Raw genomic sequence first — 25,565 nt, 5'->3', positions numbered from 1 at the left:
AATTCAGGCAAGAAAGACTTCTCAATACTGAAACAGATTCATGTATCCACACATCTTATGAATCCATAAATCTATTCGCATAAGACTAGAATAAGTTGAAATTCAAATTTAAACTATAACTAATAGATCAGGAACGTTAACAAAATCCTTAGCCAAATGAATCATAAAATACTTATCACATTCATTCATGATCTTGAAAACAAGGGAAAGAAGCTTTGTTCCTCCTTAATTTTCTGTAAAATGAAAAGGAAACATAGACTGAACACAATACCTAATGGAACAGAAAATGATTGACATAAAATACCATTTAATCGACTCTGCAACAAAAAGTACTTCACACCAAAAATTTTCTGACCTTTCATTAATCATTCAACTTCATACATATAGAGTTGAGAGATGACTATTACAATATGAATTTTAATTGGTTCATCTTCTGAGGATGAAAAATGGCAAGATGCCAGTTTGTTGTATTACAAAATTTACAAAATTGGTTGAAGTCAAAAAAGAAGGTGAAAAAGAGGCATCATCGAATCATTTAGACTTCTTCCCCTTTTCAAATTTTTCCCTATATGCCTTGGTGGCGACTATAATGGGAACTAATTCCTCATGACTAGGCACGTGTACATTAGTGAATCTTAAGAGCCATTTGGAGTGTTCTCGAGTCAATTCTTCCATAGAATTTAGATGTCCTATCAATTCTTCAACAACTACATGTATGCATCCACCCAATGTCTGTAGCTCTGTCACTCTATTTTGAATGCTTGAAGCCATTCCTGACAGGTTACTTAAATACATAGAGAAGTTGTTCTTCATTATCTCTACTCCAATACGGGCTCTTCCTTGACCACTAATTTGTGGATCAGCGTGTAATCCCTTCATCAATTCAAATGCCCTATCTTGAGTTCTCTTCACTTTATCTTCTATTTCTTTGAGTCCTTTTTTAGCTTCCTGAATCATCTCTAGCTTGAATTGCATAACCTGGAGCCATTCAAATAGGGGTTCAGTTGCTTTCTTCAAAATCTTTACTTCGACCACCTCCTTTGCCTTCATCTGGATAATCATTTTCAGGAGAGAAATACACTCATCACATCGTGCCTTCTCTACAATCAAAGTGCATTGATTAGATGAGATATTATCTTTCTCAATCTCCAATTGAAGGATAACATTCCCAATTTGATCAATCAGAGCAATTCCATCTACATTGAGTTTATCAATCCACTCTTTCCCAATCTGACCAAAATGTCTATCTTTCTGAAGTTGTGAGATGAACGCTTGCACCTCTTTTTCTATAGGATTCTCAGTAGCAGGCACACCAATAATGGTTTCCAATGGGACAACTAGCTATTGGATGAATCTTTTGAGTTCCTCTATCTCAACTTTCATCTTAATCTTTGACAATTTGAGGCTTTCTAACTAACCTTCTATTATCTCATTGCTCGATCTCCATAAGCCAACTTTTGTATCATGCCTGGCCTCTCCAAGATCAACTGAATGTAGAGTGAAGTCTTTAGTAGTCATATCCTCAATCCTCCCTACTTTATTTGGTTTTGCAATCTCCATAGTCAAATGTCCAGTATCTAGATCCTGCCCAAGTATGGACAAAGTTTTCTGTTTCTTAGCTTTTACCATGGCCGACCCAGAGCGTACCACTTGAGACACAACATCCTTTGTAGGAACACTTTCACCTTTCCTCTTTCTTTTTCTTTCTAAGGTGTCTTCAAGCCAGGACTCTGTACCAATCACCTTAGAAGCCATTCCAAGTGACTCTATGCTGAACATTTTCTTCTTTACTGGAGTCATTGCTACTGTTGTTGCAGAGAAGGGGTTCTTTGGATCTTGAGAGAGAAGCCGAAATGAACCTAAGACATTCTCTTCTTCTCGAGTTCTCTTTGCAGCTTCCTCAAATTTAGTGGACTCACTGCTACTGCTCTTATCATCTCCAATTTCTACTATCTAGATAGGAGAACCAATTGGCTTCAAAAGAGAATCACCTATAGATAGAGTAGGGCTATGGTGAGGAGATGAAACTAGGGTAACATCTGGAGATGGAATTGGGGTAGTGTGAGAAGGCGAAGCTGGAGCAGTGGTTCCATCTTTTGGCTGTTTTGTCCCTTTTTGTTTAGTACCAGCTTGAGCTTGAATCAATGGTAGAGAACCTCCTTGGCAAGTTGGAGCTATTGGAATATTCTTCTCCACGGGTTGATCACCTCCTCCTACAGATTGAGTAGACCCTTGAGTAGCTAAAGTTGTAGCACTAGCTGTGACACTTTGAGAGGAAGTGGGAGTAGTAGTAGCTGGAGAAGCTTGAGTAGGCTTGCTCTTGCTCCAACTCTTTTTTGTTGTCCACTCAACCCATTTCCAAATTCTCTTGATGATCTGGGCCATCATATTATCAATTTCTTCTTCTATATTTACACATGGCTTAGAGCTGATTGGAATACTTCTCAATTTGGTAAAAAATGGATTACTATACATATTTTGACCATCATCTTCTAGCCCTTCTACATCCAAGTTGATGCCATAGGTCTTGATTTGATCTATTGTAAGTCTAGCAAAGGCGTGATCTTGACTCTCTAGCTCATCTCTGCAATCAGCCCAGTAATCTTCCATGGTAGTGACATGCTTGATGAAACTTCAAATTTGGAGCACATATCTAGCATAACCATTTGGATCAAACATGGGCCTTACCACTTCATATTCATCTAGTCTTTATTTGTTCTTGAACGCTTTGAGTATGTTCTTTGCATTAGATCTAGATTCACAACTATAAGCTCCAACTTGTATAGGGAATTCATACCCCTTCTTTCTCAAACTGGTACTCAACACATTTACTTGAATTTCTTTCCTGACGACCTTGATGAGCATGATCATATCATCTAGATATCTAGGCAGCTTCAAGGGAAATCCGTCAAATGCTGTAAGACGCAAATAAGAGAATGATGAGAATTGAATAAAATAATAACCAAACTGGCTGATGACCGCCATTGCTTTTGGGCTGAACCTTCACTCCAAACACCTTTGGAGTTCCCTACAGATTCTCATAGTAAATGAATCATTAACCCAGATATACTCCACATAGCTATTTTGTAACTACAAGCATGGATAAAACTCATAACTTTTTACATTTTTAGGAAAATTATCTATTCTGGGGAGTCATGGCCACAATTATAGGGAAGCCAACATATATATCAAGAAAGATGACATATAAAATGAATTGTAAAACTTAGCTGCATTGAGAGTCTTAGAAAGATGTTCACTAACTTCATATGCCCAGTCAACATACTGTGTGTCTGAGCAGATAATTTGCACCATAAAGAAGTATTGTTCTATAAAATTGAATGATTCTACCTCACCTTTTGGTCAATGCAAGAGGATCAAAATATCCACAATTTAGGGCTTAAGATCCATGCCAAATAGGGTTTTAGAGACCTTACTCTTTGCCCCTTTGGGCTTTTGGAACTAGGAATTCATGATCTCCTTCTGCCACACCATCTTCTTCAGGGAAAATTTGAACATGGCTCCTCCGATTGTTAGCTCATAGAACTCCTCTCATTCTAGAATCTACAGACAATTCACCACCGCTTGCCTATCAATTTAAATCAATACCGTTTGATTAGGCAATATGATCTGCTTGGTGTCTAGGTTGTAATGATTGATACATTCAACAATTAGCTCTAGAGCTTATACTGCGATAGGAAACCCAACTGCTTCTACTAGTCCACTTCCTCGAAGCTTCTCTGTTATAGGGTGAGTTGGCTCAGTTCTCAGCCTTCTCTGAAAATCTTGCATATCAAAGAAACATAGTGAAGTATCACAGATACTCTGCCATGTTGACTTGATTCCACCCAGCCCATCAAAATCGAAGAATCTTGATGCCATCTTTCCTGATATAGAATGATAGGAAATCAAAAATTGTGATAATGTAAGAAAATGAACCCTAAACTTTGAAGGTTTCAAAAGCACTATTCAATATAATAGTATAACAGTAAAGCGGTGATTTTAAATTCTGTTATGTTCTTCTTTATATAAAAACCCTTGATCTGCCCGTTAAATTCCATAATTTGTGCCACATGAGAAACTTTAAGGATAAATCCATTGGGTTAGTAAATGTAAGGGTTCTAATGGATTTCTCCTTATCATTTCACTATTTCTATTGGCCCAATGGTAACTCTCCTTTATTACTAACTTACCTTTCCATTTTCACCAAGTTTCAAAAAATCAAGAATGGAGTACACCTTGAAGAAAAATATGCTTGGCTAGATTCTGCTCAAAATATCCTTACAAATTTCACTAATTTTCTTCCATTTTTGTCCCAAACACATCTTATGATCTATTCAAACACTTACCATGCTTGTAGTAGTGATTTTTCATTAGATGCAAAGAATTGGTCTTGAGGGTAGAAAACTTGCAATGGAGAAGGCTATTTCCATTTTTCCACTTAAGCTTTTGCTTTACCCTTTCTACCTTAAGAACTTTACTATAAGCCTTTAGAAAACATAAAAAAGGCTTCGCAAGAAAAAAATGGGGCCCACTAGTAACTTTACCCTTCTATTTAGGCCTTTTTGGAAAACTTACTTCTTGGTTCGAAACCCACCAAAGGAGAAACTATTTTTGAGTTTTTTGCCGATGCTTATTCTGATCCTCCTGGTGAATTCTAAGTGATTCCCACTATGAAAACATGATAATATTTGAATGATTCATACATAATATGGCTTACCTTTCCTTTTTTTGGCCTATAAATAGCATTTATGGATCCTTGCAAAGTTTCACCTTCGGGGTGCAAAAACTCTCTATGGAGAAGAAGAAACCTTATTTTTCGCTGGTTTAACTTTCTTTACACTTGGATCAAAATGAATTGCAAGTAAATTCATCTAATGTATAATTATTCAAGAATCTCCATCGAGTAAGGATCTAGACTACCCATATGACTCATGACAATAAGGAATACCCACCCGGCTATATAATGTGGGAAAAGACAAAAGATGAAACCCGATGGAGAAACTTAACACTTGGAGGAAGGAAGAAACAATTGACTCAACTGATCCATACACAATATGAGTTAAATCCTCCACTTTGCAAAATTGGACTATGGTAGAAAGTGGGGCAACAAGGTTATAATCAAATTAATTGATTACTAGCAATTTGGTCTAGGTAAATGATTAATTAAATTAGCCAAAATGCTAAGAAAGGGGCTAATAGTCTAGCTGACCATTTTTAGGTGACTACACAAACAAACATAAAGCAATCATCCATTGCTAACACTCACATCATACAGTAAAGATGACTGAAACCAAGATCATGAGACAATGCAAGTGGATCAGTTCCTAGTTAGACAATCTATGGGTCACTATGTAGGGGCTATAGTGGAGAGTAATACACTTGGGATTCCCAAGCTAACCTAGTGTGGAAACACTCTCAAGGGACTCCCTTGGAGTCCATCGCACTAGTGAAAAAACACTCTCAAGGGTCTCCCTTGGAGGCCATCGCTAAGTGTTCTCAGAATCAAACCCTAAGACACTTACCCTCAGATAAATCAAATAGGAATCTCATTTAATTATCTTAATTTTATCACCCAGTAATTTAATTAGTTATCACTTGTTTAGAACTTCTTCATGCCAACCCTCTCAGATATAGTATATTCCCAACCCATAGGAATGTATATTCCCAACCCAAGCCCAATGAATCATAACTCTATTGAAATATAACCAGGAGTTTGGGCCTCACAAGTCACCTGACAAATGCATACATACACATGCTTGTTTGTGGCACTCCACCATCATGAAGATCATAAAACAAGGGCTAGATAAGAACATAAGAAAATCACACTCAACTGAATACAAGATTGAGAGTATGGATGAGGCACACATCCCAATGCAATATAAAAGTGAAATAGTACTCTAACTAACATCCTTCAGATAATCCAAGTCCATGACCAACATCATGCCAAGAAAACCTGAGAAAACTAGGCGACACACAAATTGAGGTAAAAACCTCAAAATTGAAAAAATTCAAAATTAAAACCGATTTAGTCTCAGGGTACAAAAGCCACAAAAATCCAATAAAATTTAGGTTCAAACACTATATGAAAAAATAACCAACATAATGGCACAAAATCCCAAACCCTCATACTAAAATTCAGGAAAATGTTCATACCTGTCCAATTGGGTAGAATTAACAATTAGAAACAAAGGGGAACACTTGTTCTCAACCTCCTAACATATAGCTAACAAAAACAAAAGCTAAAACATAAAAATGGGAGAGTCCTACTTGATATCCAAAAGGGTCAAAATGGGAATCAACCAAATAAAATAAATATCCCACACAAGCTATTAAAAGTCGCAAAAAACCAAGGTCTCCCCAAGATGGATCCAACAAGATTGATCTTGGGAAGATCCCATGCCCATAGCTCCTACAATGAACATAAATGCAATAATCTAGAAGAGGATTTTGAAAATGGATCTCAATTTTCTAATTTTCAAAAATGAGAACTGAGGAATAAATTTCCTCTTTGGATACTTATTCATTTTTCAAGTGAATAATTGATTAGGGTAAATAACTAGGTAACCTAGTTAGACCCCAAGTTAACCCAAAAAAAAACATACTATTCCAAGTAATTAGAATTCATCTATGAAAAAGCTATTGGGAATTAAAATTAATTAAAATAAGGCTTGAAAACCCTTAAACCAAAATCATAGCATTTCTTAATAACTTTTGTGACAAATACAAACCTCTAAATGCATAGACACACTCGTAGGTCTAATCACATAATGCAAATGAGTCTAGGTTTATTAAATCATTGGAAAGTTTAATTTAAATAATTAAATAAGATATGTCAACCATACAGGGATGACTTGGTTAAATATGAACAGCTGGATCACTAACTTCATGTGCCACTGCTAGGGATATAAATCCTGCACACTAAAACACATGATCAAGTGTAATTGCATATAATAACTTAGCCAAAACAATAAATGCATTAAATAACCTAATTTAACCATTTATTTAATTATGTTGAAATAATCCATTTACATCACTCACATTCACATAAAGTATAACAAAGCAAGAATGAAGTAAGTTACCATGGCATTAATTCCAACATATAAATAATTAGAGATATGTCCAAATACCAGATAACTAGATATCATCACAAAACATACTATCATCTCAAAATGGCATCATCATGCAGATATGGTTAATTGAACAACATAGTAATCTAACATCTATGATACTGGAAATCAAAGTATAGCATCTGACCCTTAGGTATCTCTCAGATCAAAATATAACAAGGTATTGATTGCAAGCACGAGAGGCACTACATTGTAACCTATAATTTGACTATATTGTCCTAAGTCCATATTTGATTAAGATATGTCCCCTTTTAATTAAATAAAAGACCCCATTCTTCTAACCCACTCAATATGCACACATAAATCCATTTTCCTATTTACAAATTAAAACAAAACATTTTTGTCTTACATAAAAAGTCAACTACTTTTCATTGGTTGACTTGCTCTTACACATGGATCATGCCAAAAGTAAACCCCCACCCTTGATTTTCCACATCTTAATCTTGATCTCAACCATCCATCTACCTTTAAAAGAGAGAGATCTCTCCTTCTCAAAGGATCCATCTTCTTGAGTATTGTTATGTTGTAGGTTTCTTGATTGATTTCTTGGAGCTTTGTGGAGAACTTCTCTTATCTTGTCTAAATTATCTCATCACCATTACATACTAACTTAGATTCATATAGTTTATCTTTTCCTTTTTCCATAGCTTAAATCACATAGTTTAACTAAGATGATTCTTGTAACATTCTCATTTTCCTAATCTAGTTGCATTGTGCATCTCATTGTAGTATAGATCATACTTGCATTTCATATTTTAGTAATTCCTTTTGGACACTTACATTCTTGTTCTTGTCTATTGAACCTCCAATTGCATTGTTTACTAGCAAGGGTTGTGTCTCAAATGCTTAGCTAAGAGCTATTCATATTTCTCAAAACACCCCTTTGCACTCCATGAATATGGAGCTCTAGGCCATCATTCAAGCATTCCAACTCATGGGATCACTTGGATAGAAGGGTTTAGAGTGGTGCACATTTTTAGTGTATAACTCTTACATATATATTAACAACATTATTAGTTGGGGCTAACAATCTCCCCCCTTTGGCATTGATGGTAAAACATAAACAAAAGAATTTATTTTATAAAACATTACAACATAAGATAATTAAATGTCTGCATTAACAAGAATACAACTCTTCAACTCTTTGAGTTCATTTAGATTCTTTGCATTAGATTCAACATCAAGTTCACTCATTCAACATCTTCATCTTATCAAACTCTCCCCCTTTGGGTGTACTTATCTATTCAACATATTTATATCTTCTTCCCTTATTACTTCTCTTAATTACTCATCTCCCTCTTAGGATATCTTCCCCTTATTGCTTCTCTCCCCTTTGAGGACAATGTCAAAGGTAAATATAAGTTCCAATGTGAAACTTATAAAACCTTGTAGTAATATGTTATACCTGGCATGTACTTTTTACATCAATTTCATTACACTCACTTTCATAGCCTTATGAATAATCCCTAAAGATTGAACTCTTGCATCAACTCTAGAAAGATATAAATCATAATCCATGAATTAATGCAACATTCTATAGACGCTCAAAAATGGTTTGCATCTATGGTTTCATCACTTATTCATGCTAATTTGTCCCATTTTCTCATTCTACCCACTTCGATCTTTTGGCCAAATTGATCATACTTTCATCATTTGTATCCCCTTTCACATCAATTTCATATCAACTCGAAATCATATCAAATCAACTCAAAATCATTTCATATAAACTCAAAATCATCCCAAATCAACTCAAAATCACTCAAAATTAGCCCTAATCAACCCAAAGCATATCAAACATCCCAAATCAATCATCATTTATCTTATCCTTGGTATTTGTGTGGCTTTCAGTACCTTGGAAACCTATCAACTTATCAATCTTATCAATCTGACCTTAGTACTGTTGTGGCTCTCAGTGCTAAGTCAAACTATCATTAATGTCATTCAATCTTTGACATTTTTTAGGCTTTCAATGTCAAATCATGGCATCATCAACCATTTTAATAATATTGACAGTGTCTGTTGATGTTATTATGATCAAACCTTTTCAATCAATTTCAATCCTGTAGCATTTACAATGTCTGTTAAATGTTACATATCAACCAATTCATGTCATGTGTCCTTGGCATGTTATCAACTTCAATCAATCAATCTTACCATGGCTTTGGTCTACTTTTCATCATCTTATTCGATATCCATCATCGTCACATTTTTATCAAATGATACGATCGCATTCATTTAATCAATTTGGCCAATCATCTACTAATTTTCTCTATAGGATTAAATAACCCATAATTTAATCCTATTGTTCTTTCTAATTATTCTTCCTAATTATCATCCTCAATTAATTAATTTTATTAATTAATTGATTGATCATTCGCAAACCATGGAAATTCACAATTTCTTAAGTTCCATTTTCCATCATTAATTCCATTTTCTACTAATTCTTATTTTGTGGAATAAAAGGATTTTTAATTCAAATATTCCATAAAATATTGCATCATAGTGACATTTGGATATGACACCTCGTGGATTCTCCTTTGACAATTGGATAAGATATGTCATAATCAAATATTCATATTCTCTTACGCATGTCCCTATTTGGCTTATTTGTCATAGATTCTTGGCTTTAAGTGGGTTGAGGTGTCTTATGATGTGTCATAGATTCTCTTCCACATTTAGCCAAGTTTGACTTTCATGCATCATAGAATTTTACAATTTTTATATTTTGTCATATGCGTAATGGATTCTCAAAGGAATCTCTTGCCACATCACATATCTATGGGTGACAAATCCAATGCTCTCATCCTCCATGTCAATTATAAAATGGACACTCTTTCTCTCATTTTCGGTCCTTCGGTTCTTAATTCCTTAAGTCCTTGGAAATCTTGGAAGTCTTTAGGTCCAAATTCTTGAGTCTTTGAGTCCCTACTTCTTTGCATTTTGCATTCTTGCTCTCACACTAAAATCAAACTTCTAGTATTCTCATGGCATCATCCTCATCATAGACTTTTGCTTCAATTTTGTGTGCACTATAGGCAACTTTGGAGCTACATTATTTGGAGAAGAAAGAAGGACATGAAAGCTACAAATGAAAGAGGGGGTTTTTATTGCTTTCTTTATTAGTTTGGCTTTCATGGTAGACTAGTGGATGCTAATGTATGTTGATTGAGTTTTGTGATTTGCTCATAGTATTTTATGCATTTAACCCATTTTCTAGTTGCTACAAATGCATCCTTTCTTAGTGAATCTTGGATAGGGGAAGGACCCCTAGCTTACCACTTAGATACTCAATAGCATCCTTAGGTAGTGGCTTAGTGAATATGTCTACAATTTTCTCCTTGGATTTCACATATTCTAACCTCACTAAATTTTGTGTACTTTCTCCCTCAAGTAGTGATACTTTATAGATACATGCATGGTTTTTGCATGCATCGTAGGATTCTTGGATATGTTTATTGCACCAGTATATCATAATAGATAGTAATAGGCCTGATAACTTCTTCTTACATTCCCTCCAATAGTTTATTGATCCAAAAAATATTGAAAAAATTAATTATAATGTCAACATACTCCACTTCAAAAGTAGATTGTGATATGGAACTTTATTTCTTTCTCAACCATGTAATCAATCTTTCTCCTAAAAAGAAAATACCACCAATTGTATTTTTCTTATCATCAACATTTCTATCCCAATCGAGTTCAAAATTACCATCATGTTTTTACCATGATCTATATTCTTCTATTCCTTTTAGATATCTAAATATTATTTTAATAGAAGTCACGCGTGTTTTCTTAGGATTAGATAAAAACTTTGCAACATTACCAACTACATGTAAAAAATCAAGTCTATTATGCACAAAAACTATAAATTTCCAATGATTTATTTATATTGTGTCTCATTCACTTTAACATTAGTATTCTTCTTAGATGGTTTTTATCCAATCACCATAGGTGTAATGAATGGCCTTGACTCATCCATACCAATGTCTTCAAGATCTCCTTCATGTACTTAGATTGATTCACATATATACCATCTTTTGTTTGATGAAATTGTAATCTAGTAGAAAAAATGATCTCACCAAACATAGACATTTCAAAATCCTTACTCATTTGATCAATACATGATTTTCACAAAAAATCATTCCCACCAAATATGATATCATACGCAAATATTTCAGCAATTAATACCATATTTTATTCTTTAATCTTCAAATATAGATTACTATTTCTACTTGTTTTCAGAAATTCAATCTTAATCAGCTATAACACAACCTTTCATACCACTCTCTTGATGTTTGATTCAGTCCATATAATGCATTTTTCAATTGTAAATCAAGTGCTTCTAATCTAGCTCAACAAATCCTTCTGGTTGTTCTATTAGTACTTCTTCTTTAAGTATTCCATTAAAAAATGTAGACTTAACATCCATTTGATATACCTTATGTTTCTTGTAAGTTGGATATGTTAGTAGAGTTTTTTGATTCCTTCCAATCTTGCTATAGGTGCAAAGGTCTCATCATAATAAATTCCTTCTTCTTAGGCATAACCTTTACAAACTAGTCTCACATTATTCCTTTCAACTTCACCATTCTCTTTTAGTTTGTTTCAAAAAATCTACTTTGTTACAAAAAATTCTTGTTAGCGGGTCTTGGTACTACTTCCCATATATAATTATTCTCAATCTAATGAATCTCTTCATTCATGGCATTTATCTAGTCTTCATTGTCAAGTGCAGATTTCATAGTTCTGTTGACCCAACCAATCACATTGGCATAATGCAATAGAGTTGGTATAATTTGGAAATTAATCAAACAACACACATCATCTCATGTGTACCAATAGACATCTTCACTGGTCCACATAGGAGAATAAGATAAGGAAGAAGCTATCACAGTCAGCATGAGGAGTCATCACTATGATATGGAAAAATATGTATGGTGTGAATCATAATTAGTTGGTATTCTAACAAGAATGACAAAGCATAAAAAGGGTAATTGAATTCAGACAAGACCCATAGTAAATGGACTACACCACCAGTAGGTTTCCTTGTTAGTAGGGTATATTGAATTCAGAGGAGACTCATAATATATACCCATAAAAGGTTAGTGGGTATATTATCCCCTCTATGGTTTTCATCCTCATATCAAGTGTTTCTACATACAAAATATGTGTGTCCATTAATGGATGTTCTTGTGTGTGATTTCATTTTCTTTAAACTTACTACATTCATATTTGTGTTGACAATCAAGTGGTTATTAGTTAATATATTTGGAGATTTTAAAAAATTAATCAATTTTTGAGTTGGTACTAATTTACCCCCTAGTATCAGTTGGGGCCAACAAATGACATCAAAGATTGTACCCTAACAATTGAAGACATCATAGCTTGAGGAAAGATCAAACAACAACCATGAAGTACAAACAATTATACAAAGAAGCACTTGAAACCATGAAAGGCCTAAAGGAAAAGATGAAAGAGTCCTTAGCTAAAAGAAATAGGATGATAAAGAAACTTAGTGAGAGCCATGGGATTATTGAGAAGATGGAATAACAAAGCAACTTAGATGGATCTGAAGAAACCATCTCTGACCTAACATCTTGTTGGTTCCCAAAATCACAGATTGGAAATACAAGAGCCTACCACTTCTCCTATAGGATGTCTCAATCAAATTTTGGCCAAAGAATGAAAATCGCTTAGATTCTCCTGCACTTTGGGCTCTGCTACACCTAGGAAGGTTATCCTTCACCTAAAAATGATGACTTTCTGGATTCAAGGTTTTTTATAGCGAATTTAAATTTGGAGTTCGTCGACTGGCAAGGTCCTTGAACTCAAATGAAACTAAAATTGGATGTTGAATATTTGATAATTTAATGTTGTGTATAAATTTTGTAAATAATGGAATTGATGCTTGCAGAAGAAATATATAGATTTTCTGACTTCAATAAAAAGACTAGTGCATTTGCTCATCCAAGCGATAGAGTCAAATTTGGTGAACTTTTACATACAACTTCATAATGTTCAATGCACTTGTACTACCAATAATTTTGATAATCCAGATGCGACAGACCAATTATAATGCAATCTTTAAATTAGTCCAGATTGAATTTTAACTCCACTGAGACAAACAGGACATAGTTGCGGAAACAATTAAATATTTCACAACACCTATGATTATCAAATTTAAAATGCTAATTGACCATGTCCACTTATTTGATAACAAAATCATATACAAAATTTAAAAATATAATGATGAAGGACGATTCGCCTGTAGTTTATATCTCCACGCTATTAAAGGTAAACAAAAGGCATTTTATTTTATTTAAAAATAAAATAATGGACTTTATTACAAAATCATAATATTGCCCTTATCTCTCCATACAATAAAAATATAAAATGCTTCTCCTAAAAGAATATGGATGTTCGGATGTGTTACAATGATGTTGTTTTGCTTGTTTCTATATCTCCCTTATATATCTAAGTAATATGAAAGATGTGACTTTTCAAACTTAAAAAATTATATCTCTTCAATAATTCATGCCCCTCCAAAATAAAACAAATGCCTGCCCCGATAAAAAATCCTTTTTTAATATCTTATTATTATAAGCACTTTAATATATCTCTTGAGCCCTTTTAATTATTGATGGTATCATAGTTATAACTTTAGAAAACAGGCATTGATTTTTGCCCTAGACTGAATTGCTTGCCGAAATCAATATTTATTTCTCTTGCCATGAATGGATGACTTTGATTTGGACCTTTCTTACTGCCATTAATCTCCATCGCTATTTCCATGATGATAGAGATTTCTTCTGTTCGACTTTCGAATAAACAATTAAAAAATTTGGTTTTCTTGACCCGCATTAGACGTGCTTCATAGAACGATGCTACCTTTATTTAATTCCTTTTTTCTTGTGATTCACATGATCTGTTTGGCAATCTTATCGTGGATGAAGAAATAAAAATTGGGTGTTGTAGTATTACTTCTACCATAAATGTGCATGACTCTATTGGCTGTCTGACGTGGATTATAATTTGTTCATAACATTACTGACTATGCACTTTCATTTTATTAGACCCTCTTGTAATTTTTTGAATGCCATTTAATATTACTAATGCCTGTGCACAGCTTGAAAATACATATGGAGCTCGCAGTTTGACAAGAGCCATTATTTATCTTATCCATATTTGTTGCTTCCTCTATTACATTCAGATTGGCTTCTCTAATACTGTTGTACATTACTTTTGTCTATCTTTGCCATAGTCATGAATTTTGCGTCTACCTGTGTGGTTTAGTTCTACATAGAATATATAGTTGATATGGTTAGGATATCTATCCATTAGTGTGTTGTTCCATACATATGCGTGAGAATAGGATCCCAATGAGATTATTGAGCTGAACATTCCATTAAACTAGTAAGTCACATCTATAACTTCTTAAGATATTATGAAGACACAATTTATTTGCCATAATATTTGTGGATGAATCATGTGTACATCATATTTTCACACACTCATTGACTTGTATTCACAATTTTTCGAGCAATGGTTATTTGCGTTTCAAAAATGGGCTACACTTTACTATCATATGATATCTCTGATGTCTCTTAATATGTTGCAGGTTAGTTATCCAATACATGTTCTTTTGTCCTTTCTTAGGTGCTGAAAATTCCCATCTTCATTTTGTATATTATTGAAATGTATATATCAGAATCAATAAATAATCTTCTCCACCATCATTTCTTAAATGGAGACTCTAAAAATTAGAGTTCCATCAATGGCTCTTGCCGGGGACGTATGCTCCTTGTGAGCATAGCGAGATCTCAGCTATCTCAAGAAGAGTAGATCGACCATCCAAAAATGAACATTTATTCTTTCCCCTATCAAATAACTTATTCTGATCAAGTAACACTTTCAACCCTACTACATTGGAGGTATGATCCTTATAAACAACACTTATTTCTTCCATTTCATCAATGCATTCCTTGTTATCCAACCTTTGTTTAACCTTCAAGAAATCATCAGATGCCTTTTTTTTTTGCACGCAATCTGCTCTACCTTCAAAATGTTTCTCTTCATAATAAGGCTTCAAAAATGGTTCATATTCAGAAAATGCTGCCTCTCCCTCATCAGGAACTCCATTAGATATGATACTAGGAAATTTTTTAGAACTATCCTCCAACATATCCTCCCTATTATGCGTGGCTAATTCCACTTCATCTTCACATGTTTGACGTACCTCCTACTAATGGGATGAGCTGAAAGGTATCTCATCTTCTATATACATATCATGAGTTTCATCAATTGCAAAATCAGACCTGCTATCTTTATCATAATGTTGATGCGCTTGATCACCCAAGAGATCCTCTTCAAACAATAGATTTGAGAATGTGGTGAACTCAGGCATATCTCCTTCTTCTTGCTCCTCAAACAAAGGGTTTACGAACATAGAGAATTCAGGCATGGCTTCAGAAGAGTTTTCACTTAGATCATCAAGTGTTTCATCAAATAGTGTACTAACTTCATCGCTTTGAGAATCATAATCTGCTTGACTAGGAAGGGGGGTATCTTCATCAACAATATATTCTAAAACTTCTTCTGTTCATACATTGTGTGCAATTCTATTTTATCTTCATAATATGATTCTTCAGAATGATCACTTCTTTCATCCAATACCTCCTTATAATGTACTGATTCATCAACTTGCTCACCATGGTGATTTGAGAAAAAAATTGAGCCATTTTTCTCAACATGCTTATGATATTCCTGATCTAAAAAGGCTGAAATCTCTTCCTCACTTAGGGAATCCTCTTCCTCATTTCCACATTCATCATCATCTATAGGCATATACGTATCATCATGAGCTGATTCTCCTTCAACATGTTCAAAAATTTCATCTCTACTTGAATCTGAAACTTCACTTGACCCATTTTTTATTTCAGTCCTACATTCATTATCATCTACAACCAGCTCTTTATCCATAAGTTCAAGAAAGTTAAGAAACTGACGATCATATAAGAGGCCTAATTCCCACATTCTGTAGAGAAGATCAGATGATGGAGGCTTGTATTCTGAAGGTATTTCTTGATAAGCATTGAACATTCTCATAAAGAAGTCTGTTGTAGATTCATCTTCTTACTTTTCTAAATTCCAAAATGCATCCAAAAGAGATATGTAACTTAAACTTTCATCAATTATTTGGAAGAGAAGCATCAAATCAGGATCTTTTGGTGAGATTCCCAATTCATAAAAACTTTTGTATCAATTCCTTGTGTGAAGGCATGACGTCTGAAGTTATTTCTTGAAAAATATCCATCATTCTTATAAATAAGTGTGCTGATGTTTCACCTTCATATCTTTCCAAATTGAAAAATGCATCTAGAGGATGTATGTATTCTTCCTCCATGGTGTAACATAGATCCATCTCTTGATCATAGTAGATATTCTCCATTGTGCATGATCAAATTATTTCCTTATGAGTCCTTTCCCTCAGTAGAGTTACCAACTGAAACTTTATCCAATAGAGTCGCCACCTCTTTCAAGGAATGTATTTATCTTTCAAGTTCTTACTTCTAGCAAAGTAAACTTCCAATCAAACTGTTACAACTATTTTTTGATACTGATCCATGAACTTCGAAACTCTAAGTAACTGCACAACACCTGTTGTGAGCAACTCTCCCCAGCAGAGGCGCCAATCTGTTGGTTTCCAAAATTGCAGATTGGAAATCCAAGAGCCTACCACTTCTCTTGTAGGATCTCTGAATCAAATTTTGGCTAACGAACAAATATCACTTAAATTCCCCTACACTTTGGGCTCTGCTACACCTAGGTGAGTTAACCTTCACCTCAAACAATGACTATCCGATTTCAAGGTTTTCTATAGCGAATTTAAATTTGGAGTTCATCGACTGGCAAGGTCCTTGAACTCAAATGAAACTAAAATTGGATGCTGAATATTTGATAATTTAATGTTGTGTATAAATTTTGTAAATAATAGAATTGATGCTTGCAGAAGAAATATATAGATTTTCTAAATTCAATAAAAAGACCAGTGCCTTTGCTCATCCAGGTGATAGAGTCAACTTCAGTGAACTTTTACATACAACTTCACAATGTTCAATGCACTTGTACTGCCAATAATTTTGATAATCCAAATGTGACAGACCAATTATAATGCAATCTTTAAATTAGTCCAGATTGAGTTTTAACTCCATTGAGACAAACTGGACATAGTTGCAGAAACAATTAAATATTTCACAACACCTATGATGATCAAATTTAAAATGCTAATTGACCATGTCCACTTATCTGATAACAAAATCATATACAAAATTTTAAAATATAATTATGAAGGACGATTCGCCTGCAGTTTAAATCTCCATGCCATTAAAGTTAAATAAAAGACATTTTATTTTATTTAAAAATAAAATAATGGACTTTATTACAAAATCATAATATTTCCCTTATCTCTCCATACAATAAAAATATAAAATGCTTCTCCTAAAAGAATATGGATGTTTGGATGTATTACAATGATGTTGTTTTGCTTGTTTCTATATCTCCCTTATATATCTAAATAATATGAAAGATGTGACTTTTCAAACTTAAAAAATCACATCACTTCAATAATTCATGCCCCTTCAAAATAAAACAAATGCCTCCCCCGATAACCAATCCTTTTTTAATATCTTATTATTATAAGCACTTTAATATATCTCTTGAGCCCTTTCAATTATTGATGGTATCATAGTTATAACTTTAGAAAACAGGCGTTGATTTTTTCCATAGACTGAATTGCTTGCCAAAATCAATATTTATTTCTCTTGCTGTGAATGGATGACTTCGATTTGGACCTTTCTTCCTACCATTAATCTCCATCACTATTTCCATGATGATAGAGACTTCTTCTGTTCGACTTTCGAATAAACAATTGGAAAATTTGGTTTGCTTGACTTGCATCAGACGTGCTTCATAGAATGATGCTACCTTTATTCTTGCAATTCATGTGATCTATCTAGCAACCTTATCATGGATGAAGAAATACAAACTGGGTGTTGTAGTATTATTTCTATCGTAAATGTGGATGACTCTATTGGTTGTTTGACGTAGATTATAATTTGTGCATAACATTACTAACTATGCACTTTCATTTTATCAGACCCTCTTGTAATTTTTTGAATGCCTTTTAATATTGTTAATGCCTGTGCACAGCTTGGAAATACATATGGAGGTCATAGTTTGACAACAGCCATTATTTGTCTTATCCATATTTGTTGCTTCCTGTATCACATTCAGATTGGCTTCTCTAATAGTGTTGTACATTAATTTTGTCTATCTTTACCATAGTCATGAATTTTGCATCTGCCTATGTGGTTTAGTTCTGCATAGAATATATAGTTGATATGGTTAGGATATCTATCCATCAGTGTGTTGTTTCATACATATGCATGAGAACGGGATCCCGATGAGATTACTGAGCCGAACGTTCCATTAAACTAGTAAGTCACATCTATAACTTCTTAAGATATTCTAAAGACACAATTTATTTGCCATAATATTTGTGGATGAATAATATGTACATCATATTTTCACACACTCATTGACTTGTATTCGCAATTTTTCAAATAATGGTTATTTGTTTTTCAAAAATGGGCTGCACTTTACTATCATATGATATCTTTGATGTCTCTTAATATGTTGCAGCTTAGTTATCCAATACATGTTCTTTTGTCCTTTCTTAGGTGCTGAAGGTTCCCATCTTCATTTTGTGTATTATTGAAATGTATATATCATAATCAATAAACAATCTTCTCCACCATCATTTCTTAAATGGAGACTCTAAAAATTAGAGTTCCATCATATCTGACAATAAGAAGTTGAGAAAGTTAGTTACAAAGCTAAAGAAAGAGCTAGTAGAAGCATCAAAAAAGACGAGTTGAGCAAAAAAGAGAAATAGATGTTGACTGGCATTGAAAAATGATTAAAGAGTAGTCGTTAAATCCATGGGAGAAAAGAGAATAGAGAAGAATAATTTCAAATGAAAGGATGAGAAGATTCAAAAGCTATTAGAGGAACTAAAAGGCACTGATGAAAAAAATGAGAAGTTGAGAAGGTTCAACCAAAACTTTAAGAAGATAGATGAGAAATTCAAATCTTAGAGAAGGACCAAGACACAACTAGTTTTGGCTATGAAGGAGTCAACAAGAATGAAAATAGAAAAACATATGAGAATAAGATCCAGACCAAACAAGGACAAGGGAAAATATTGTCTAAAGGTAAGAGACCTAAGAAACCAACTTCTCATTATTGTGGTAGAATATGTCACACATCAAATGTATGCTGTTATAGAAATGCTACATCTAATAAACAACATACCTTTTATGGGTAATGTAACACATGTCACTAGTATGGTCACTCTCAAGAATATAGGTCTCATACTTATGAGAAAAGGTTTGATGGGTATTGTTACTACTGTAACAAGTATAGACACAAGGTTGAGGTATGCAAATCAAGAAAATGGAAATATCAATAGTCACAAAGAATATTAAATCACAACTAGAAGAATAAGTTCAACACACCTGCATGCTCAACTTGTGAGAACAAAGGACATATGGTTGAGCATTTCCAAACAAGAACTAGTCAAAGAAACCACAGAGGACCATGGAGAAGAATATGCATAACTTGCTACTAATACATCTAGATAGGGCATCTTGCTAAAGATTGTAGATCAAGAAAGATAACCCAAGTGCACAATTTAAACCACAAAGGGAAGAGAAAGGTGGTAGACAAGGAGGAAGTTAGAAAATACTTCAACAAGATATGAGCAAGGAAAGTAGATGAGAGAAAAGAGGCCAAGTGAGAGGAAGTAAGAAGCTCACATGTTGCTGGTGAGACTTCCATGACCAACTAAGCTAGTCCAATCTTAGAAGGGGTTGCATGTCAAGGATGCACTATACACTAGTACCCTATCCAAAATTGGTAAAAGAATGCATGAAGAAAGCACAAGGAGCCTATGTTGAGGTAAAAATATGTCAAGATTATGACCATTGTATCATGGATCACTCGCATTAAATATAGAAGGACATGTAGGTATTATTAGAATTACTTAGAATAACTAAGAGGGGGTGAATCAGTTATCTTTAGGTTATCTTTAGGTCTAGATGTACCAAATAAACTTTTAACAACTCTTAAAAATCTCATTAAACAACCTATGAAGAAGCTAAGGCTAGGATTTCTTTGGAAATAGAGTGTCCTTAAGCCATGAAGAGAGTAAGAAAATAGGTGGAAAATATTCTAAAGGAGAATAAGAAATCTAGTTCCCCTCTTTTGTTGGTAGAAGGCAAGGGAGATGATGTTGAAGAAGAGGAAGGAGAAGAGGAACCTGTAGAAGAAGAAGAACCTAAAGAAGAAGAGCCTACTAAGAAAAAGGGGAAGGCTATAATCACAAGGGCTACAAGGTCCTCCCCTATAGTATTCACAAGAAGACCTACAAAATCTAGGAAGAATCTCAAATTTCATAATGATGATGATGAAGAAGAAGATGAAGAGAAACAAGTTACATTCAAAAGGTCAACCCTCACCTTTTAAAAAACATTAAAAAGACTACAAGATGGTGGGTGTATGTATAATTTCAAGTTTTTAAAGTATGAAACAAGAATTAAGGAAGAACAAAAGCAAGTTGAAGAAGCCTTAGTGGCTTAGAAAGCTAAGTTGAAGTACTCTCCTAAGGAACTAACAAAGAAAGTTCCTAATATCCTATTTAAGGCTGTTTCACATCATTAGAAAATGCATAAAATGTTTTCAAGTACATTAGGAAAAAAACCTTGAGACAACTTATGTCAAATATTTTTGACAAGGAAGTGAAGGAATCATTGAAGAAGAATAAACAAAAGTTGAACCCTAGGTTCAATGCATTCCTTATTTTGTCAAAAGATATTGAATTAGTTGTGAAGTTAAATACCATTACATGGAATCACATTTATGGATTACACAAGCCTACTGAAGAGGTTGTTCAAATAGATGATAAGGATGATGAGGAGAAAGAGGATGTTGAGAAAGAAGCTGAGGAGATAGAAAATGCAAAAGAACATGATAAAGAGGATGAAATGGATCAAACAAAAAGTGGAGATCTTCCTAAAATTTAGAGTATTCAAGAATCAGATCCTAAGAAGATAGCAATAGAGGCAATGGCCTCTCTCCCACTCTCTCTGAGCAAAGCCTTAGTGCCACCTAGCTTAGAGAAGGCTGCTACTAAGTCAATTGAGGTAAATGTTGTTCCACCAAACATCCACTTGATTGTTGGAGCGATTCTACCAAGTGCAATGATGAGTGTTGTTTCCAATACTTCATCTAGCAAGCAACAAACTCCAATCATCTCAACAAGTATTTTAAATATTCTTACTATTAGTGATGTTTCTCCTATAATTGATACTATTTTTAATATTGCAAGTGCAATGATAGTTGAGGTTAAGCCTCAACCGAGCACTAAAGTTTTGAGCAAAGGAAAGGAAATTATTCCTTCTACTATACATAAAGAAAAGGGTAAAGAGGTAGAAGCCTCTAACGAGGAAATTGATCTAGAGGAAGATATTGTCAATATAAAAAATTGGGATATCTCCAATCTAACTCCTAATCAAATGGATACCCTTGGTGAGCTATGGAAGAAAAGGGAAAGATAACAAAAGCTCAAAGAAGAAAAGAAAAAGAAAATTAAGTTCTTGAAGATATTAAGGGCATATTCATTGATGTACTGAGGATAGAGGTTGATGAGAAGCAACCAATTTTGGATCAACTTGGTGAAATTATTCACAAGTTTAATGAGGAATTAAATGGACATGAAAAACTTTTGCAAGAGCAGAGATGAAATTTGAAGACAAAGTTTTTGAAAAGGTGGCTTAGAAAGTTTCTATTGATCAAGTGGAATTGCCCACTGTTCTTTCCAATCTTGAAAATTTTGTAAATAATGTTAGTTCTTTATTTTTCAAGTGATACATCTAACTTAACCAAGGAGATAAAGGATAAGTTGTCACAGATAGATACTGATTTGCAGGAAAGTGCACATTAGTTGTCACTAGACCCTAGCACTAGTTCTACACATTCTGTAAAGATCAAGTATCTAATAGATTTGCAAGAAAAATTGTTGAGGGAAGAAGTCAGGATAAGGGCTACACTTGTAGATATATAGAGTATGTTAGTTGCCAACATGTATATAGCATAAAAACATATTGTGCATGCCATAACATTAATCAATGACAATAATTTCTTAATTGTTGATCACGTGATGGAACTATTAGCTAAAGTGGAGATACCATTCCACACTTCCAAAGTTTTGCAAGAGAATTGGGACAAATCCATGTCCATAATTTTGAAGGTACATAGTGATTTCCTTTCACATTTTGGCATTACCTTGTAATAATATTTTTTTGCATTTGTGTCAAAAAAGGGGGAAAGTATATATAAAAGATATATATACAAGGAGGAAATATATGTACATAAAGGAAGAGGTATATACAAAGAGAAAATATGTACACAATTTTTTTTGAAAAAAAGATGGTTAGAGTTTATCGAGCAATAAACAATAGTCAAAACCATGTTTTAGGCCCAAGCATATTGATAGGGGGTTTTTTACTTATATTTTTGAGTATTTAGTATTTTGATATTATAAGTTTTTTTGTCACTAATGCCAAAGGGGGAGATTGTTGACCTTATGGTCAAATCATTTGTTAGTTAGTGATTAAACACTTAATTAGATTGATTGTCTACATTGCTATTGAGCTCTATAGTTGCTACCAAGCTTCTCATATAGCTAGTACTATATACAAAGCATATTAGTTGCTTCTAAGCTTCACATAGTCTACCAAGCTCATCAGTGCAAACCATGGAGGAAGTAGTGTTAATCGAGCTCTGTAGTGTTAATCAAGCTTATCAATGTCTAATGAGATGGTAGTGTTAACAAATCAGAATGAAGGTAGTGTTGGCCAAGCTCTATAGTATCAACTAAGTCCTTAAGTGTTTACTAATTTATTCAGTATTCACCAAGTCACCAAGTGCTAACCAATTTAAAACTACTCCAGAGTGATCAATGTGGACCGAGCACTAGTGTCAAATGAATGCCAGAGCTTTCTGAGTTGATAGTATTATTGAGTGTCATGATATCACCCAAGTGGTCTTCTAAACCTAAGCTCTAACAGTGAGCCAAATTAGTGAAGATTATTGAATTTGGTGTTGTAGTTGACTCTAGAAGCTAATTTATTGGATTGGTATATATGTAATACATCTTATCATATCTAATACATCAAAGTGTAACAAGCAAAAAGAAGCATGCGTGAAAATTAGAAGAAGGCTACAAGAAGTATAAGGAAAAATGGAGTTTTATTTCTCACAACAAGGTGATCATTGTATTTCAAAAGAACCTCATTCAACACACCAAGTTGTAGATCAGAGATCAGCCACTGATTCATCCTAACAGGTGCATCAGTCAAATCCTCTAACAAGGTGGACTTAACAATTCTTTCTAAATCTCCTAACTAAGTGCACACTTCATTGTATGTTCTAAATCCTTTCACAAGGTGGACCTAATAGTCCTTATTTCTCCTAACAGGGAAGATCAACAGAAGTGATCAATTATAAGCTTTAACAAGGTAACTTTATATTACAGTACAAAAGCTTGTGGGTATCATCCCCAACCCAATTTTACTTTCTATTTGGAGGGTTTTTGGGTTACCAAATATTGTGTCAAGTTTTATGAATCTTTTATTGCTTTCACTCTTTCATGCATGCAATTAGATTATATTATATTGTGAAGGTTTAATTGGTGAATTAAAGTATAAGTTTTATTGGTTCTTGATTCACCCCCCCTCTCATTCACCTAGTCTATACTACATTTCCAACAAGAATATCATCAAAAAATTTATATTTCACGTTTCTCTATCTCTTATATGTGTCCACTGCTAGTAAAATAAAAAATTATAAAAATATCATTCATAAAGAAATATCTGCACATGTAAATAACACTTTGATATTAGGATTTAATGTGGAGACCTAATTTGGGAAACACCACCAAGTAACATGCTACCAATGTTTCACTTTTCTAAAGTGAGGTTAGTTAAGAGCCAACCCTATTAAAGGTTATACAACACACTATTAAATGTGGCCTTATTAAGGGATTTAATCACCCTATTAGGAGTGGCCTTTTTAGAGGACTTTAGATCATTCCATTAGAATGTCACCTTGATTAGAATATTTACAAAATATTTTTTAGGTCAACCTTGATTAAAGGATTTACAAAATGATTGTTAGGTTAACCTTGACCAAAGGATTTTGACTATCACAATGGTTGGAATGTAACAATGGGTTTGATCTATAAAATATATAAATCACTTTGAAAATTATTTAGATCTCCATTCACTCATCTATTGGTTCATTAACTAGCCTCTGTTACAATCTCCATCATTGATTTTCTTGACATCTCTTCAAGTAATCACACTTCATCAAAATCTTCACATTACTCCTTTGTTTCTCTGTTATTTATAGCTTCTCCTTGAAATCATCAATCAACAACATACCAACCATAGAAAAAATCTCTTATGCCTCCTTAAATAGGTAATTTCAATCTTTTTCCATTTAAACATCACTATAGATCTTAGGGTTAGGTTAGATCCATTAAATCATTTTATCATTTTGTTCTCCTTCTCCTCTCTTGGTACTTCTAGAAATTTTTGATTAAATACTTTCCTTTGATTGTATAAAAAACTCTCATCATGCATTAAATACTCTAGCTCATTAATCATTATCATCTACTCACTATGACTAATCCAAAATCAATTCTGTCAACCTCAAATTTGATTATTTTAAAAACTACAATTTTTGTTGTCACTCAATAATCACTGTGTAGCTCAACATTCACTAGCTCACTTAGCCATTACTATGCTCTATTATTGCTAACCTTCCTTCATCAAATTTCTTGACAATAACTATCACTTAACTTGAACTATTTTGTTAGACTTATAATTAAGCTCCTTAATCTTCTGTTCTAGCTCCTTTATTGACCTACCAAAACTGATAATCAATCATGCTCAGAGTTTATCTCAACTCTTGTCATTTCATTTATACATAGATTTCATTTGTCTTCTTCACTTCAAGTATTGATTACACAACACATTATTCTACCAAAGAAAAAATTATCAAGTGCTCATTGTATTTTCATGACTAATAGTATCACATCACTCATCAACATCACTATCTCACCTTGCTATCTCTTCTTTTCAAATCCTACTTCATCAATCAATAGATATGACACTCTACATTGTTAGTAAATGTCTCTCCAATAGGTTAGACTCTATCTTACAAGTAGGTCTGACATCATTGACAACATAAAAATCTTATAAGTACTTGCCATTGGTCATTGATGATTAACCTAAAAATGGCTCATCATATATATGA

The sequence above is a fragment of the Cupressus sempervirens genome, chromosome 6 (genome assembly GCF_028749045.1).
Source record: "Cupressus sempervirens isolate cs-2001-9-10 chromosome 6, ASM2874904v1, whole genome shotgun sequence".
NCBI classification, from domain to species: domain Eukaryota; kingdom Viridiplantae; phylum Streptophyta; class Pinopsida; order Cupressales; family Cupressaceae; genus Cupressus; species Cupressus sempervirens.
The sequence above is the reverse complement of the archived record's forward strand: the minus strand, read 5'-3'. Positions refer to the sequence as shown.